Genomic DNA, 18,772 nt, shown 5'->3' on the forward strand with positions numbered 1-18,772 from the left:
GAGGTTCCCTGTTTTACCCTACATCCCCCCGGTAAAACAGTACTTCAGATGTTTAAGATATGGTCATTTGGGAAAATTCTGTAAAAATTCTGAAAGATGTTCAATTTGTGGTGATCAGCACAATTTTAAATCGTGCACCTCTTCATCAGACAAAGCTATCTGTGTCCACTGTCAGGGAAATCACTTGTCTATTTCGGGACAATGTCCTATAAAGAAACAAAAAATAATTGAAAATAAAAATAAAGTTATGCCGACACCTTTTTCAGATTTATTCAGCAATAAAAATAAACACTTTCCATCACTCAGCAAAACAGAAAATAGTCGGGAATTAATAAATTTAATTCTATCTAATAAAAACGCATTAACTTTGCTCACAGAATCTATAATAAAAGTTATTACATTAAACAAAGTAAACAACACAAGTATTAGCTCTCAAATGATAACAGATACAATAAAAGAAACTATTCAGCATAAAAATAAAAATCCTTCAAATTCTCAGCCCAAACAATAAATATAATGCAGTGGAACGCACAGAGTTTGTTAAGTAATAGACATGAATTTGAAAAATTTGTCTTTGATAATAACATACATATATCTATTATTAGTGAAACTTGGTTTAAATCTTGTACAATTTTTAATATTAAAGGGTACTCCACTGTCCGTAATGATTGCGGCAATGACCACAATGGAGTAGCCATTCTAATACATAAAAGTCTAGTATTTCGTAAATTAGACACTTTATTTGATGACTCACTACAAAACGTTGTAGTTCAGGTTCAAATTGATCAAAAATACATATCTATCGCTAGTTTTTACAGTCCAGGTAATTGTAATCCTACCTTTAATAAAGGTAGATTTGACAATTTGATTCGGAGTATTCCAAAACCGTTGATTATTGCAGGCGATTTCAATGCACATCACACCATTTGGGGGTGTGGTAGTATTGATACACGAGGCAGAAGCGTCTTGGACTCCATGGATGAGAATGAATTGGTTCTCTTGAATGACGGACGTGCAACGACAACAGGTACCCTTAGTTGGCGGCCAAATGGCCTTGATTTAACATTGGTTTCCTCATCACTGGCCTTGTCATGTGAATGGCAGGTCATGTCAGATCCCTTAGGTGGTTGCTATCATCTACCCACTTTGACGAAGTATTATTTTACATCTTCTCCTTCAGTTGCTACAGACTCTTCGGCGAACATCCCGCCTCACGCCAACCTGAAAATGGTAGATTGGGAGCTATATGAGAAACGTGTAAATGAGTTGTTATCCGAATTTCGAATTGATGTTTGTAATTTAATTGAGAGCTGTAACAATTTCTGCAATATCATCATTTCTACTATAAATGAATGTGTAGTATGTTCAAGGTCTGGCAGTACTAGCAAAGTTATTTCACCCTCAACTTCTCATAATAATAAACATAGAACTAAAAATCTAATCCCTCTAATCTGGTGGAACGAAAAATGTACTAAAAGTGTAAATAATTGTAAACATGCATATTTAGAATTTAAATTAAATCCTTGTGTCGATACTTTTATCAACTTCAAGCGAGCGCAAGCCCTTAAAAAACGCACATTAAAGCAGGAACGTAAATCGTCATGGGAAAATTTTTGTATATCTATTTCCAGACTAACACCAATGAAACTAATTTGGTCTAAAACTAGGAAATTTAATAAAACCTTTTCAACACGCAGTGAGTTTTCTAGTCAAGCCTGGGTATTTCAGTTTTTGCGCAAGTATACTCCTGACACAGCTGAAAAATTGTCTGACAATAATCACTTTAATATATTATTAAGTTCCACGAATTCTTTTCTAGCAACAGTCTTTTCTATTGAAGAATTAAAATCAGCCTTAAGATCTCGTAAGGATACAGCATGTGGCCTGGATTGGGTGTCATACAAAATGCCTAAATTACAAAATCCATCCAGTATGTTATTATTCTTGAATTTACTAAATTATCTGTGGCAAAACGGCTTAATCCCTGAACAATGGAAGACAGATTGTATAGTGCCTATTTTAAAACCTGGCAAGGATAGTAGCCATGCTGATTCATATCGTCCTATAACACTAAGTTCTTGTGTTGGTAAAATAGCTGAACAACTGATTAAACAGCGTTTGGAATTCTTCATTGAAAGCAATAGTATCTTACCAGCTAATCAATTTGGCTTTCGTCGAGGACGGTCGGCGCGGGAAAGCCTGAGTCACTTTTGTCTGGATGTCCGTGATGCTCTGTCTCGTGATCAGATTTTGGGTTGTATTTTCTTCGATGTTGTTGGCGCTTTTAATAATGTTAATTTGGATATTTTAACAACTGTTCTGTCTTCATTGCAGTTGTCTGGAAAAATAATTAATTGGATATTTAATTTCTTGCATGGTCGAAAAATCTTTATTAAACATGATAATCAGTTAATTGGTCCTAGAAATTCCTTCAAAGGAGTATCTCAAGGTGGGATTTTAAGCCCATTGTTGTTCATACTGTATATTCATAAATTAAATTTAGTTTTAGGCAGTGAAACTCAAAATTTACAATTTGCTGATGACTTGGCTGTGTATTGTTCTGGTACTGAGTTGCCTGATATTCTAGGGAAACTTAATGCTGCTCTCTTAAACTTGCAGACTTATTTTGAAAGTCTTGGTTTAGAGATCAGCACTGACAAAAGTAAAGTAGTTATCTTTTCTAAAAAAATGGTTAAAACGTCAAGTGTTAAACTTTATTATAATAATAGATTGCTGCCTGTTGATAATACAGTTAAGTTTTTGGGTGTTTTATTTCAGCATAATTTTAAGTTTGAAAAATATCTCGATTGCTTAACAACTCGTGCATCCAAATCCTGTAATATATTAAAATCTTTAACTGGTACCTATTGGGGTGCAGATCCCAAAATTTTATTGATTCTTTATAAATCTATTGTAAGAAGTCATTTTGAATATGCTTTTTTTTGCTTTTCTAGTGTAAGTAAATTTGTTGAAAAATTAGAAAAGATTCAGATGCATTTATTCTTGGTGCAATGTGCTCCACCCCCATCATATCGATGCAGGTGGAATGTAATGTACCTCCTTTGTTAAGCAGGTTCAAATATCTCATCTTTAAGTTTCTATTGAAAATTTCTTCTATTAAAAATCATCCTTTGCTTCTGAAGTTGCAGTCTTCTTCCTCAAGAATTAGTAGTTCATATTTTGGTTCCCTTGGGCAGCTTCTGCCTGAAATTATAAATTTACAAAAAGATTTTAATTTGTATTCAAGTTCTTTATGGCCTTGCTATGAGAACTCTTTTGATTCTAAATTCTTTCCAATGAAAATTGATATAAATTCATCTTTGAAATGTAAGGAAGATGTATATTCTTTTTCGAATGGTTGGTCTGATCATCATCAGGTTTATACTGACGGTGCCAAAAATAGCAAATCTGTTTCTGCTGCAATTTATGATGCCCATGCTAAGGGGGGACATGGGTATAAACTGCCTTCATTTGTCAGTAGCTATACAGCTGAATGTTTGGCTATTCTAATAGCTTTAGATTATATTGAGTCTCAGGATGGCAACAAGTGGCTAATAGTTTCAGATTGTATGAGTGTTCTTCAAGCTCTTAATAATTCCAACCTTACTAGTCATACCAACTACATAATCTATGACATAAGGGAAAAATATAAAAATCTGTCAATAAACAATAAAAATATAATATTGACTTGGACACCGTCACACATTGGTGTGGTTGGTAATGAGCAGGCAGACTTTTTTGCCAGATCCATAACAAATAGTTCCCAGTCTCACCCCATTTAAAAATGTCTTAGTTCCTGATTCTGACATCGTAGCTATTGTCAGGTCAAAGTTGAAAAATGAATTTAATGAAACATGGCAGGAAATTATTCAAACTAAAGGCAAATGGTATGCCGAAATTAATAATAGTTTATCAACACCATGGTTTACTAAAGGTACTCTGTACCCCGGTAGAAAATTTTATTCAATTATATGTCGTCTTAGACTAGGACATTGCCGTTTTAATGCCCACTTAAATAGAATCAAAATTCTCACATCACCTACTTGTAATTTCTGTAACTCTGCTGATCAGACTTTGCAACATCTTTTCTTTGATTGCAGTAGTTTCACTCTTCCCAGATTGCTTCTCATAGACCGCCTCCTGAACATATATCGTACAGCTGAAGAAATCCCGCTCTCCCTTCAGCAACTTCTCAAAAACAGGGACTGTTATAAGCCCCTCTATGAATTTGTTTTAGCAACTTTTGGAGATATTTGATTGTCTAAACATTCTTTCTTTCTTTTTGATTATTGCTTTGAAATACCTTGAATTTGAATATATTTATGTTCTTTTTTACGTTTTGACTTTCTTTTCTTTTGTGTATCTTTTGTTTTTGTTTCATTTTTTTTTTTTTTTGGTTTGGTTTTCCCCGAAGGGTAAGGCAAAGGGAACTATGCCCATACAGCCATGTCTGACGTATTTTTTTTCTTGATGATTAATGAAATGATGAAAGGTGATGATGATGAAACCTAAGCCCCCACCCTCGGAGTAGACTCCTACTCCGAACCCCAAACGAATTAACTCAAAAGTCCGCATAAACTTTTGAGTTATGAAGCGGCTTCCTGACACGAAGCGAAAATAGGCAGATACACTTTGTTTATTGAATACTCCAATATAATAACACTCGCGAATGTCTTCCGACTAACTTAATGCGATCATTAACCACAAAACACCACTTCGTATTAATTATTTAGATCATTCAATGAAGAAAGCAACTGTCCCGTTCCCGCCTCCCGCCAAAAAGCCTGTTTTTGTTTCAATGTTGTGTTGACAGATGTCAACCGACAAGGGAAACTGTAATGCACGACCATGATAAAGCCCAACCGAGTAATGTACATCCAAATATTCCGTGACCATATGTACACGGATTATCATCGCGTACATTCCGTGGCTGCGAATTAACACCTTGGACAAAAGCGACACAAGGTGATAAAGCCCATCCAAATATTCCGTGTACACTTCCTCCTATTGGTCGATCGCGCTCGTCGCCTATTGGTTAATTGATCAATCTATTATTTGTGGTTGTGCTACGTTTACACGCAGTAGGAATGTACTCTATTAAGATATAGCGAGAGAAACGGTGTCAAACAGGCTTGTTGGTAACCTCGTTTGTTTTTTATTCTATTTTTATACGTTTAAATAAATGTACGAACAAACGAAGAGCCGTTAACTTTTATCACAGTATGTTAGTATATCCTAATAAACAGTTTATAAAAAAAAAGTCTGGAGGTTTGAAAGTTGTTTTATCAAAATGTTTGTCAGGACTTAAAGTTTGTGGACAGGAGCCATGCTTACCAGCTGTTCACGTTTACAATAATACATAAACTCAGTCCCGTGCACAATCCTTTGTGGGGTAATTAAATTAGAACCATTTGTTATAAGACAATTTTTGATACAAATCTTAAGTCAGATATGGTTGCCCAATCCGTAAGCCAGGAAAATACCCGAGAAGACAGGCAATTGAAGATATTCTACATTTTTGTATAAATTGACCGGTAGATTAACAAGGATTGGTTATGTAGATAATGGATTGGTTAACAAACCATTCCCTCATACTAGACTCTTTTTGTCAGAAAGAACCCAAAATCATAATTGCCCAGTCCATATGACCCAAAGTCAGGAATAACACAATTTCGCTGGCAACTGAAAATATTCTATAATTATTTTTACAAGACTAATAAGGATTGGTTATGTAATAATAGATTGGTTAATAAACCATCACCCGACATGGGTTAAGTCTTGAAACCTGGCCATATAATATAATACAAAATAAAATGAAAGTCCAGTCATTTCAGTAGGTAATTAAATTTACACATTTGAAACAGTTTATTTTAATATTTTATAATTATTTTTATAAGAGCATATTTATATATTTATACCACAGACCAAGTAGAGATGCTACGCACTAGACGGTAATGTTCCATAGTAAAAAAAATTGCTCTGTGGAAACTGCTCTTATAGAACATGACAGCTCTTTTTTTAAATTGAATTATATGCCTTGGAAGTTAGTAGCTTTGGTTGGTAGCAATTTTAGCCTTTTTCAGCCTAAATCGCCTCCCCTTTTCACCCTATAAAATTTATTTATTTTCAATTGGAAGGGGAATTTGAATATGATGAGTAGTGCTATTTATTATTTTATTTTAGGCAATTATTTTGATGTTGTTTCACTTTCCATATTTATCTACAGATAGAATACAAAAAAAATAATTCCCTCAACAGAATGGACTAGGTATGGGTGTGGCGTTGTAGGATGTTTATTTGTTTCTGTCGATTTAGAGCTGTTGTGAGGTTATTATTATTTTTTTATTTTGTGTTTCTTATTTCAGATGCACCCATTTACTCCATTCCTCGACGCCCTAGATAAAGAAAGCGGGTGATTGTCACGAAAAAAATCTGACATCAATTTGTGCAAGAATGTACTCTGATTGAGAGATGAGATCCAAAAAAACAATCCATTAAAAAATAAAATAATAAATAGCACTACTCATCATGTTCAAATTCCCCTTCCAATTGAAAATAAATAAATTTTATAGGGTGAAAAGGGGAGGCGATTTAGGCTGAAAAAGGCTAAAATTGCTACAAAGCTACTATTTTTTTATTTTGGTTTTCCCCGAAGGGTAAGGCAAAGGGAACTATGCCCATACAGCCATGTCAAATTGAAAAATAGATTAATGAAATGATGAAAGGTGATGATGATGAAACCTAAGCCCCCACCCTCGAAGTAGACTCCTACTCCGAACCCCAAACGAATTAACTCAAAAGTCCGCATAAACTTTCGAGTTATGAAGCGGCTTCCTGCCACGAAGCGAAAATAGGCAGATACACTTTGTTTATTGAATACTCCGATATAATAACACTCGCGAATGTCTTCCGACTAACTTAATGCGATCATTAACCACAAAACACCACTTCGTATTAATTATTTAGATTATTCAATGAAGAAAGCAACTGTCCCGTTCCCGTTTCCCGCCAAAAAGTCCCAAAGCTACTAACTTCCAAGGCAAATCAATTTAAAAAAAAGAGCTGTCATGTTCTATAAGTGCAATTTCAACAGAGGTTTTTTTTAATGGAACATTACCGCCTGATGCGTAGCATCCTAGCGTCTCTACTTGGTCTGTGCATCTACCATAATCTACCTGAGGATTCTGTTCACACGTGTTCCTCTTCTATTCCATTTTAATTTAGTTTAAATTGATATAATAATAAAAATGGTATACAATAATAAACTTCAAGAACTAGCGCTTAAGCTGTTCAATATAGATGCTGTGAAATTTGGTGAATATATGACGAAGATCGGCATAAAGACACCGGTGTACCTACTTGGACTTGAGGGTTATAGTCAGCTATCCGGCTGTTATGGTAAGAAATCATACCCAATTTTGTACATTATGATTACATGTGGATGGTATTCTAGTCTATTATGTATACGGTTTAAAATTGGTTACTCTTTCTAGGACTTAATATCTACATATAGCAATCTATATGAGTTCGCTGTAAAAGACAGTAAATGCGATCATCTGTGTGGAGTGCCGTACACTGCATTACCGGTCGCGACCTTGTTGAGCGTTCAAGCCACAAAGCCTATGTTGATGAGGAGAAAAGAAGCCAAGTCTTACGGTACCAAAAAAATAATAGAGGGCCATTATAGAGTTGGTCAAAAGTGCCTTATCATTGAAGATGTGATCACTTCTGGTTCCAGTGTGATGGAAACTGTAAAAGATCTGCATAATGAGGGTTTAGTATCCAATGAGGCAATTGTGATTCTCGATAGATAACAGGGACGGAAAGAGAATCTTGAAAATAATGTCCAAGTTAAATCTCTATTTCTTTGTCTGGTTTGATTGAGATATTGTTGGCAAATAAAAAAATAGATCAAGCAAGAAATAGCCACTAAAGTCCATGATTACCTGAAAGGTACTAAAGCTCCTTCAACAGGTAATTATCACAATTTAAATTTATTTAAACAAGTTGTCTAAGAAATTTATTATGTTTGCTTATTTCTTGTGATGTTTGTGGAGATTATATAATGTTAATACCTAGATAACATTAATAGCCTTCGTGTTGTGTATCAGTATTTACATAAATTTTATTTGCTTTTTCTTTTGCAGTACAACCAGTAAACCGAATGGCTTTTACATAGATATGAAGATAGATCAGAGCTAGCCACCCATTGTGAAGCAGCTATTCACCATAATGGCTTCTAAGAAAACCAATTTATGTTTGTCCGTTGACTAACAAAACAACAACACACAGTGAAAATCCTTGACCTGTTAGAAAAAGTTGGCGAACATATCTGCTTAGTGAAAACCCATGTGGATATTATAGAAGATTTTTCAGAGGATTTTATAAGCAGTTTGAAACAATTGGTAGCACGGCTTAACTTTTTAATACTGGAGGACTGTAAATTTGCTGATATTGGCAATACTGTTCTACAGCAATATTTAAAGGGTGTTTACAAGATTGGAGAGTGGGCAGACTGTGTGACTGTTCATTCCTTGCCTGGAGAGGGTATTCTGAAGGTTCTTAATGGATCTAGTAATGGCGTCAGTAGAGGTGTTTTCTTGGTGGCGGAAATGAGTTGTGAGGTAATTTAAACTGATTTGTTGAACCAATTTGTGTTTTCAATGTAAAATTATGATATAATGAACTTTGAAAAAGAGTAGTCTAATGTAAATTTTATGCTTTTTCAGGGAAATCTAATTACATCGGAGTACTCAGTAGCTACAGTCAAATGGCTGAAAAGTATCCAGACTTGATCACAGGGTTTGTTTGCCAAAAGAAGGATACAACCCTCCAACCCTGGCTTGATCCAGTTGACTCCCGGTGTCCAGCTGGAGAGCTCTAAGGATGACCTGGGAGAGATCTGCAATACCCCTGAGAAGGTAGTTGTGGAAAATGGGGGGGACGTTATGGTGGTGGGAGGGGAATAGTCGCTGCTAAAAGCCCAGAAATTCAAGCCGTCATCTATAAGGATGCTCTTTGGAAATGTTACTTGAAGAGAGTTTCTGGCAAAATAGAATAAAAGAATTGGCTAGATATTCTTTTATTATAAAGTTTGTAGAATTAGATTGATTGCACAGTATCATTCCTAAAAGAGTACAAAGTTTATTAGAACTAAAATAATATGAATAATTAGTACTATTTTGCAGTTTAAGTTGTGCATTTTCCTAGTGTTTTACTTGCAAGTATGTAATTGTATTATCTTGAGTATTGAAAGTTGGTGTGCAGTTGTTACAAAGTTTATAGGTATCATATTATTATGTTATGTATAATAGAAAATAATTGTAAATGTAAGCAAAATACACTTGATCCCGCTCTGGGTAGATACCTTACTTGTTGGTTTATTCCTTTAGATTATTTCAAAATACTTTATGATGTGAACCAAACAAAATCACCAGTTAGCAGTAACAAAAGGTGGGCTAAAAAACTTCTTTTACAAGCTCTTTACTGCTTTATCTCAGTTTCCACGAATATCATGGCATGCTAAATGTACTGGGAATGTGACGGAACCCACATTTTTTGTTTACATCCTTCTGATCATTATATTTGTTTCTGTCCAACCCATTAGGAAATGTAAGCATGAATTGATGTATGTATGTATTCTAAATAATCCTTTTTTATTTCAGGTGATAAATCTTTGACTTTGACGTTTGCAAGTAGTCCTAATAGCCACTGCATCCTGAATTGTAATTATGAGCCACCAATAACAAAAAAGATGTCTGTGACATGGATCCCTAATATTCTCTCAGGTATGTAAGTACATTAAATATGAATGCAAATCTGTCTACTTATGAGTTATATATATAACAGCCTCCTTGGTCTAATGGTTCTCTAACCATAGCTCACAATCTGGAGATCCGGGTCTGATACCCAATGGGGACATAGTCAAAATCACTTTGAGGCTGTCAAGGTCCTTTGTATGGATAGGAAATTGCAGGCTTGAATCATCCAATTGTCTAAAGAAGTCAGATGATTCTGTGCTTCAGAAGGCACGTCAAGCAGTTATTCCCGGGCTATTTAGGCCAAACACCGTCACTAATCTGCAGTCGAGCAGCATATAGTATGCTTCGTACCCCCTCCAGTTGATTTAAGGGATGCCTATGCCCAGCAGTGGGACATAATAAATAGGCTATTTATGTTTGTTTCTTATTAGAATAATTATCTAAGCATTATACTTGTTTTAGATGGTGACGAATAAAGAAAGAAGAACCCAGGAGTATAAAAAATACTTACATACATACCTACCATTGTGGTGCTGTACATACATACATAGTCACACCACCATACCAGGATGGACTGAGCCAAGCACTACCAAGAAGACCAACTGCAGCCTCTTGTGATGGACATAATGACCAGAGTGGTGACAGATAAGCAACCCATCACAAATATAAATATTTCTTTTTTCTGTGCAAGTTTTGATGTTATAAATAAAATACAATCAAAAAGTATTTGTAAAAAGTATGTTTTATTACTAGTTTAGTAGGGAACAGAAATAAAATAAATAAACAAATTTATTTTGTGTTTCTTCTAAATCTGTGAGGTTTATTTGGGAACATTCACCAGTTTTTTCAGTTAAGGCCCTTGTTATCCTCCCATTGTTATGTAATCTGCTCGTTGTCACTCACAACTCCCAAATCTGAAGAGAAAACAAATATTAAAAATGCTGTATACACTTCCATCTCTCTAAACTTTAATAAATCAAGACAACATGCAGTCAGTTTTTTAAGATAGATACCAGTCCGTTACCTACATACATACATAAACAGCCTATATACATCCCACTGCTGGGCACAGGCCTCCCCTCAATCAACCAGAGGGGGTATGGAGCATACTCCACCATGCTGCTCCAAAAAAGAAAAACACCATAAAAACACCTCCACCAACCCGCATTGGAGTCCATTACCTAGCCCATTATAATACTGAAGAAGATCCCTTCCTTAGTTACTATTCTTCTTCTATCATGTGAGTTATGAGATGGATTACCAACCTCATCAACCCTGGTGTCTGGGTTATTATTGAGCCGCCAAGGGTCCGCCTAGTAAGTAGTAACCAAGACCAACAGCTTAACATGCCTTCTGAAGCACTGATCATCTTACATTTGGACAATCAGGTGTTCAGCCTGTAATGTCCTAGCAAAACAAGGAATACAAAGCAAATTTTTCTCCACCAGGATTCGAACCCGGGACCTCTGGATTGTGAGCACAACGTTCAACTACTAGACCACGGAGGCCGTTATGTGTTTAGTTACTATGACTGGCATGATAAACGGTTTCATACATAACAGGCAAATTCACAAAGAGAGTCTTGACTCCGTTACTAATTACTTAAGTACCTACATAGGCATTTCATTAGATAAGTAAGCTACGTCAAGGGCCTTTAGTCTGGGACACCCGAATAGTCACAGCAGCAGGTTGATGAGGTTGGTCATTGATCTTACAAACCACATTAGAGAAAAAAACAGGATTAGCCGTTCCTCATATCTGGCCGTCCTAGGCCTGAGCCTAATCAGCCGTAAAGGAAATCCACTTACAACCAGCAACACTCACTTAAATATATTTTTAACTAGGAATATGCTTACATGTTGCCATTGCTCCAAGATGCATGAAAATTCTTCCATACTATTGTTTTATAAACATTAAAAGAGTTCATCCTCTTATTGATTTTCTTTATAATTATGTCATCCCACTTAAGGTTTCTGTCAAGTATTGCCTGAAAATTAGTAAAAAATCTGATTAATACAAGTAACTCAGATTAATATGATGTCTACAAGTTCTTCTATGACATATTTTTTCGATCACTCACCTCTTCATCACTAAATTTGTAGTGCAACTGCTCAGGAGGAAATCTAATACAATCACTCCTGTCTTCAAAACTTCGTGCTCACCTCATGCCGGACTTTCTCTACTTGGTAATTTAAGGCTTTTTACGTGTACGAATGAGTCCATATTAAAAGAGCTCAAGATCACGACGCGGCTCTCCTCAATATGCCGGAATCGTGCCCTAAGCTTCTTCGGACATATTATGCGGTCTCCGAAGCACAGTCTGGAGAAGCAGATCATCTTTGGGCAAATAGATGGCAAACGTGCGCGAGGAAGGGCGCCTACGAGGTGATCTGACTGACATCATGAAGAAGACGGTGGGCGGCAGCATACAGAGGGCGGTGCACGCAGCATATAGCCGTACCAAGTGGAAAACCATAACCTGTGGTCGCGATCCTCACTTCTACATATATCTTAATATATAGGATAGTTGTCTATCGATCGGCAACACTAATCGAAATTCTCGCAACCAAGGACCAAGTATTTCAATGATTCTAATACTTGGTCTTTGGTGCTGGTTTTCCCTTCGGGGGTTGGAAGGTCAGACAGGCGGTACCTTTTTTTTAAATTAGAATTAAATTTCAAGTTAGGGATATTAATTTAATATTATTATTTTGATAAATCATCTACCCAACGGATAGGCCTATCGATAACACGTGTTTGGCGATACTATTGATAAGCAACGATAGCATCGATACTAAAAAAAAAACTGTTAAATGAGTGGATGGGATTTTTTTTACAATACTATCGGAATTAAGGACCCTATCGATCGTACAAAACTATCGATAGTTCGATCGAAAACTATCGATAGAGCACTATCGCGGCAACACTACTATACACCATATTATTAAATTATTATGCGAGTAGAATAAAAGGAAAATTCTGTACCGTCGGCAAAGACCTTGTATAGAATATACAAGGTCTTTGACCGTCGGTGAAAAGTAATACAAGTCCAAAATTCAAGTTTTGGGAAAATCGAGTTTAAAGTTAAAAACATTCTAGCTCGCGACTTATAAGGAATAATGGAACAGAAGTTAGATGTGTCGATAGGTGATGATGGAAGGTTTCTTTTCTAATATATAGAACCTAAACAGAAATGGTAGAGGATCAAAATAAATTACATGTATCAGTTGACACCAACTTTTATACTGTGTAAATTGATACAAGTCTAGTTATACCTTTTTACACACATAACTATACAAAAGTCATCGTTGATATATCATATTTCAATTAATAATTTTACAGTCTTATTCTACAAAAAACAAAATGTCTTGGAAGAAAGTTTATTTCATAAAGTTGTAGAAAGGCAAAATTCTATTTATTTTCTTTAAAAAGTAAAGAAACGTAACTTATATCAATTGACACAAACGATAAAGTATAACGAATTTGTGTCAAGTGGTTTAACATGACTTATTTTTTCGGTTTTATTGTGTAAAATGATACATGTTTTTACGAATTTCTAGTAATAAATACATATAAAGATGGTACACGTATATATAGTGTAAGGTGGCGATAATAAGATATTTTTGTTATGAAAACTCTCAAAACTCATAAATAACCAGTCAAAACCACAACTGCTGCTCACTACAAACACATTTTGTCCACTACACTACGCCCCTAATCAAAACCACTTTTGGTTCATTTTTGCAGTCAAAATCTTACAAATTCAATTATGATAATATTTCCACTCCTAACAAATGAAGGTAAGAGGAATCATATTAAGACTGGTCATTAGGAATGTTTCGGGCTAGCCTGGCAGTATGGCCTGAAGATAAAGGTGATGTACCTACGTACTTTTAAACCAAAATCACACAAACCGGTAAATGTTACTTCTTTCCTGCTGAAACTATTTAAAAGATCACAACTCATTCCACAATCAAAATCCCCTAAGGTAAAGTAACATTCTATATTTCGAATTATCAAAATTCCCGGTCTAATGGGAGCCCGCAACATTGACAAAACGATAAACGGAGTCGAATCAATGTCGACGATAAGAATAGGTAGTGAAAATGAAGATCATTGGTTCACCTCCAAACCTATAGGTTACACAGGGCTATCCTCAGGGTAGGTTAGGGTAGGGGTCTGTTATGGTTAAGCTAAATGAGCTCGTTTCCGCAAAACTCTACACGTAAGCACACGTGGGGGACTTTCCGCGTATCCTCGCATATGGACCACTATTGTGTAGTGGGCAAACTTTCCACTATATCATCATCATCCTCCTGCCCTTATCTCACTCTAGGTGGGGTCGACACAACATGTATGGGCAAATGTCTCATCTTCTATCGTGTGGATTGTGAGGTGAATTACCAACCCCATCAACCCTGGTGTCAGGGTTATAACTGAGCCGCCATAGGCCCCTAACTTGACTCAATGAATACTCGAATGTCCCATATGTAATGTTATTTTAATGGGCTCAGTTTTCCGCATAAACGCAAGTGGTCCATTATGCGTGCTTTTATTGACTATGTAGGCCAACGAACTCCTTTCAGAAGCTCAAATACCTCCTGGGATTTTTACAAACTTTGTGACCTGGTTTAATTAAGGGGTTATGCCCATGGTGTTGCCAATTATTTATTCTAATCTAATCTATCCTACAAGATCCCACTGCTGGGCAAAGGCCTCCCCTTCCTCTTTCTATTTTTCACAGTCCTGTGCGTAATTCTCTCTTATGTAATCAAAATACAGAAAAAAAATATTACTGGTGGTGCTCAAGAGTTCAGAGTAGTTATTCTCTTTATAAAAATGAGGAAGCTCGACAAATTTACACCATTCAACGTGTTTGAGAAACTGGTAATCTTCTCTTGAGAAGATGTGGCAGATCCCGATGCTGCCGATGCCGAGCTGTCATCTACGGCTGTGTAGGTTCAAAAATACCACTACCGGCGCTTGCATAAAAGATCTAACCAGCGTGTATTGAATGGCTTGCATATTAATTGGAGCTCGATAATATTTGGAGCCATTATTTATTTCACGTCTACAACCTCCTTAGCAATGAAGGCAGCGTTCAATCTGCCACCGCTTAACCTGCATGTAATCAAGAAAACTATGTAAAACAGCTATGCTTCGAGCTAAGGGAAGGAGACTAACGACAGTTATGACAAATCTCAAATACCTTTTGACTAACCCTGCCATGGTGATAACGACGCCATGATCAGGACCCACAACTTATTGAGGTACTGTAATTAAGTACTACAAGGTGGCTATAGCAGAAAGAGAAAAAACACGGTTTGGTCTGAAGTACTAACTTAACCTATACCCATTCGCAATGCGGATCAGATATGGTTTGCTGTGGCTCTAGACAAAATGTCTTCCCATAGACAGGTTTATGCGGAGGTCACCCTAGGATACATACTGGTGGCGCATGGAATCGAACTTGTATGTATCATTATACACGACACGTAATTGATATCTAAGATCGTATTTTCAGAAATATTTTGATATATATTAATTTATATTACTTTTCACGAAAATATAAATTTGGTGTTTGATGTTACAACTAAAATTATATCATTAAACACGGACTGTGAGAATTCAAGGATTGCGTGTATTTTAATATATGTTGAGTTGCATTTACTTACACCAAAATATTTAGTGAAAATCTTCATTTCACTTTAATGCAAGTTAAGATGAATTATGTTACACGTGTTATAACAGCATGAATCCTTCACAAACAGTACTTATATCACTAAACACAAAAATTATCTCCGTATTTATAATAGCTACAGTTACGAGAATTAGACAGAAAGAAAGAGAATTTTTTGAACATGAAGTGTGTGTTAATAACTCAAAAGTGATACAACTCGAGTTGTATTACTTTTCACCGACGGTACAGAGTTACGAGAATTAGACAGAAAGAAAGAGATTTTTTTGAACATGAAGTGTGTGCTAATAACTCAAAAGTGATACAACTCGAGTTGTATTACTTTTCACCGACGGTACAGAATTCTGATATTTTCTTCTATCGTACGATTGGGAGCCCCGGGTTCAAAACCCAAAAAAACACTTTGCGATCCCTAGTTTGGTTAGGACATTACAGGCTGATCACCTGATTGTCCGAAAGTAAGATGATCCGTGACTCGGAAAGCACGTTAAGCCGTTAGTCCTGGTTGGTTACTATTTACTGATGTAAGTGAGTAATTGTTACAGGAGCCATGTCAGGGTTTTTGGCGGCTCAATCGTAACCCTGACACCAGGATTGATGAGGCTGGTAGGTATTTCACTTCACAAATCACACGATAAGAAGATTAAATAAAATGATAGGCAAATAAGTTAATTAGTCAAAAGTTTGTTTGATAGTTTTCGTTTCAACTGTTGGTTTTTTTATTTTATTTTAATGATGTGATAAATTTGCAATGCAATGTTTAAATTTTCAAAAATGCTGTATAATTAATTAAATGTTCGCTTTTGAAAAAATCCCACACAGATGATTTAGATTAAATAGCAAATAGACAAATTATTATTGAATACTTAACATTATTTTTCATTCCTTAATATTATTATTTGAATAATTTGATCATGTGGTCAATTTTAATTGTGTGTATATGTCATTTATTTCAAATAAATTCCTGTATCAAGTCAAAACCTGTCTATTCTGTACTTATGTGCCATCCTATGCCAACTACTCGTAAATTTGTTTCCAATCCAATACTTGCAATACTTGGAAGTATGACTCCAAGTACCTAATAACACATAGTGTATTATATTCTCATTAGACTGTGCGATTATGCTCAAACACTAAAATAAACATATTTATTTACATATTGAAATATTATAATTATTATTTTAGCATACGGAGCATATGGTGGTTTTTTTGTACCTTTTAATCAAACAATTTCGCATAGTATATCTAATATAAGTAATAGACTTACACTACACATAAGTACTTTTTTACTTTGTTTAATTATGTTCTAACTAAATGTTATAATGTATATAGCTGTAAGTGATCTATAAATAAATAAAATAAAATAAGTATCTGTATTCTGTACTTCATGTGCCATTCTATCCCGACAGTTTTAAATCACCATGTCCAAACCATATCCTCACCGGCGTAACCTATTTCCAAATATCTATCCCAGGTTGTTTGTAGTTTGTACACTAAAAATAAATATAGTAAATAACTTCCTATATTATGTTGAATATTAAATATCTTTATTTTTGTACTTCATGTGCCGTCCCATGAAACTAGCAGTAGCACAGTATTAATCTGCTTAATCTGTTCTGCTATGCTCTCGAAGAGGTATAAATTATACATAACTATAAGCTTGTACTAGTTACTATTATTTTTCTTTTAAATAGATTTATATTCACCAAATTAGGAGTGCTAATTATGTTAGCTATTAGTTTTTATATTATATATTTGTTATTTATTTTGTATTTGTTACTGTGGTGTCCCTTTATAATAAACGTTTCTTTCTTTCTTTCTAATTTAGGGAGAGGGCATAGCGACAATAATATTACTTTAAAAAGGTGTGGCTAACCATAATTGATAGTAATAATTGAATGCTAAACTTTCCACTGAGGTGAGCGGAGACAATGGAATTCCACTTTCTATTATGATACATTTGTTTAACTTTCTCAAACATATATGATCACTGATTTAGATGGTTTGATGTACTTGCCTACTTACTTTTGGCATTTGTTTAAAAACTCTGTTGATATTCATTCATTCTTTTGATATGTTTAAACTATTATATATTGCAGCATACTTTTCTCAATTCTTGTCACTACCCAAAAATTATTACTGGGAGAGTAGTTAAAAAAGATGTTTGAGATTAAAGATTAATTTATTCAACATAATCGAACCACAAAAAAAAAAGAGTTTTCATCTCGAGCTCCTCTGTGCTTCGGAAGGCATGTTAAGCCATTGGTCCCGGCTGCATTAGCAGTTGATAATAACCATCAATCTGCACTGGCCCCGCGTGATGGTTTATTGCCCGATCTCCCTATCACTCTGTAGGGAAGGCCCGTGCTCCAGCAGTGGGAACGTTAATGGGCTGATGATGATGATGAATCGAAAATAATTATAAAATTCCACTTCCAATTATAAAAACCAACGTCTCATTTCCACTAGTACATTATTTATTAATTATAGCTGAAGACACTGTTCATGTATTACTTTAGTTGGCGTCACAGATTCTACTCTCACACTTATGTTATTTTCGTTAATTCTTTTTATTTATTTCTTTAGTACGTATGATGTAGAGCAGCATAACCTCAACATTTGCACGATGATGAATCCTGTGTGATATTCCTTCTTGATCGTCAGAACTGAAAAGAGATTGTTAATTTGAATAACATTATCTGCATCACATATTTGAAATGTCGTTATCAAGTTAAGTAACTGGCTTTTTAAATAGCCAACATGGTTCAGTAGTTTCTTCTTTTTACTAAAAAGGGTTAGTACCTATATGATATGAGCTAATTTTGAAGATGTCACTTATCTTGTAACATTATATTATAATAATACTCATTACATACCTAAATGCTCTCAACTCATTTCGTATTCAACAAAATAATCTCAAAGTAATAGTAGTGGATATATAAATAAATTCCTCTTTATGTTACAAGTTTAGATTGTCTCAACATCTCTTGACCGTTTACTTTGTGAGGAATTTATCAGTTTTGGGCTTTTTATTCAATAAAATTAAGTTAATTATTGTATTTTATTATAGATGCGACAGAATTTGGGTTGAAGTTATTGTTATTTGTTTTGGTTTTCCCCAAAGGGTAAGGCAAAGGGAACTATGCCCATACAGCCATGTCTTACGTATTTTTTTTCTTGATGATTAATCTGAAGATGAAAGGTGATGATGATGAAACCTAAGCCCCCACCCTCGGAGTAGACTCCTACTCCGAACCCCAAACGAATTAACTCAAAAGTCCGCATAAACTAATTAAAGAAACAAAAAAAAAAA

The 18,772-nt window shown here is 35.1% G+C and overlaps 3 long non-coding RNA genes and 1 pseudogene across 4 annotated transcripts in view; 1 reads left to right on the forward strand and 3 right to left on the reverse strand.

Annotated features, from left to right (window-relative positions):
- Positions 1-245: 245 nt before the first annotated feature.
- Positions 246-18,772, reverse strand: part of LOC126367287 (uncharacterized) — a 28,816-nt gene continuing 10,289 nt past the window's right edge. The window contains exons 1-4 of one of the 2 annotated variants that reach the window (XR_007566465.1): positions 4,044-4,378; positions 3,058-3,204; positions 2,153-2,338; positions 246-1,221 (exon numbers count right to left, since the gene is read on the reverse strand). This is a non-coding gene — a long non-coding RNA (uncharacterized LOC126367287). Of the gene's footprint in view, positions 1,222-2,152; positions 2,339-3,057; positions 3,205-4,043; positions 4,379-18,772 lie in introns of those variants that run through there. The other variant, XR_007566466.1, reaches the window with a different exon arrangement.
- LOC126367284 (uridine 5'-monophosphate synthase-like) lies at positions 6,478-10,549 on the forward strand (annotated as a pseudogene).
- Positions 10,486-12,150, reverse strand: LOC126367289 (uncharacterized). The gene is made up of 3 exons (XR_007566468.1): positions 11,842-12,150; positions 11,618-11,748; positions 10,486-10,675 (listed from the first exon to the last, which is right to left on the reverse strand). It is a non-coding gene; the product is annotated as an uncharacterized LOC126367289 (long non-coding RNA).
- Positions 17,919-18,629, reverse strand: LOC126367288 (uncharacterized). The gene is made up of 2 exons (XR_007566467.1): positions 18,336-18,629; positions 17,919-18,125 (listed from the first exon to the last, which is right to left on the reverse strand). It is a non-coding gene; the product is annotated as an uncharacterized LOC126367288 (long non-coding RNA).

The sequence above is a fragment of the Pectinophora gossypiella genome, chromosome 6, assembly GCF_024362695.1.
Source record: "Pectinophora gossypiella chromosome 6, ilPecGoss1.1, whole genome shotgun sequence".
NCBI lineage: Eukaryota > Metazoa > Arthropoda > Insecta > Lepidoptera > Gelechiidae > Pectinophora > Pectinophora gossypiella.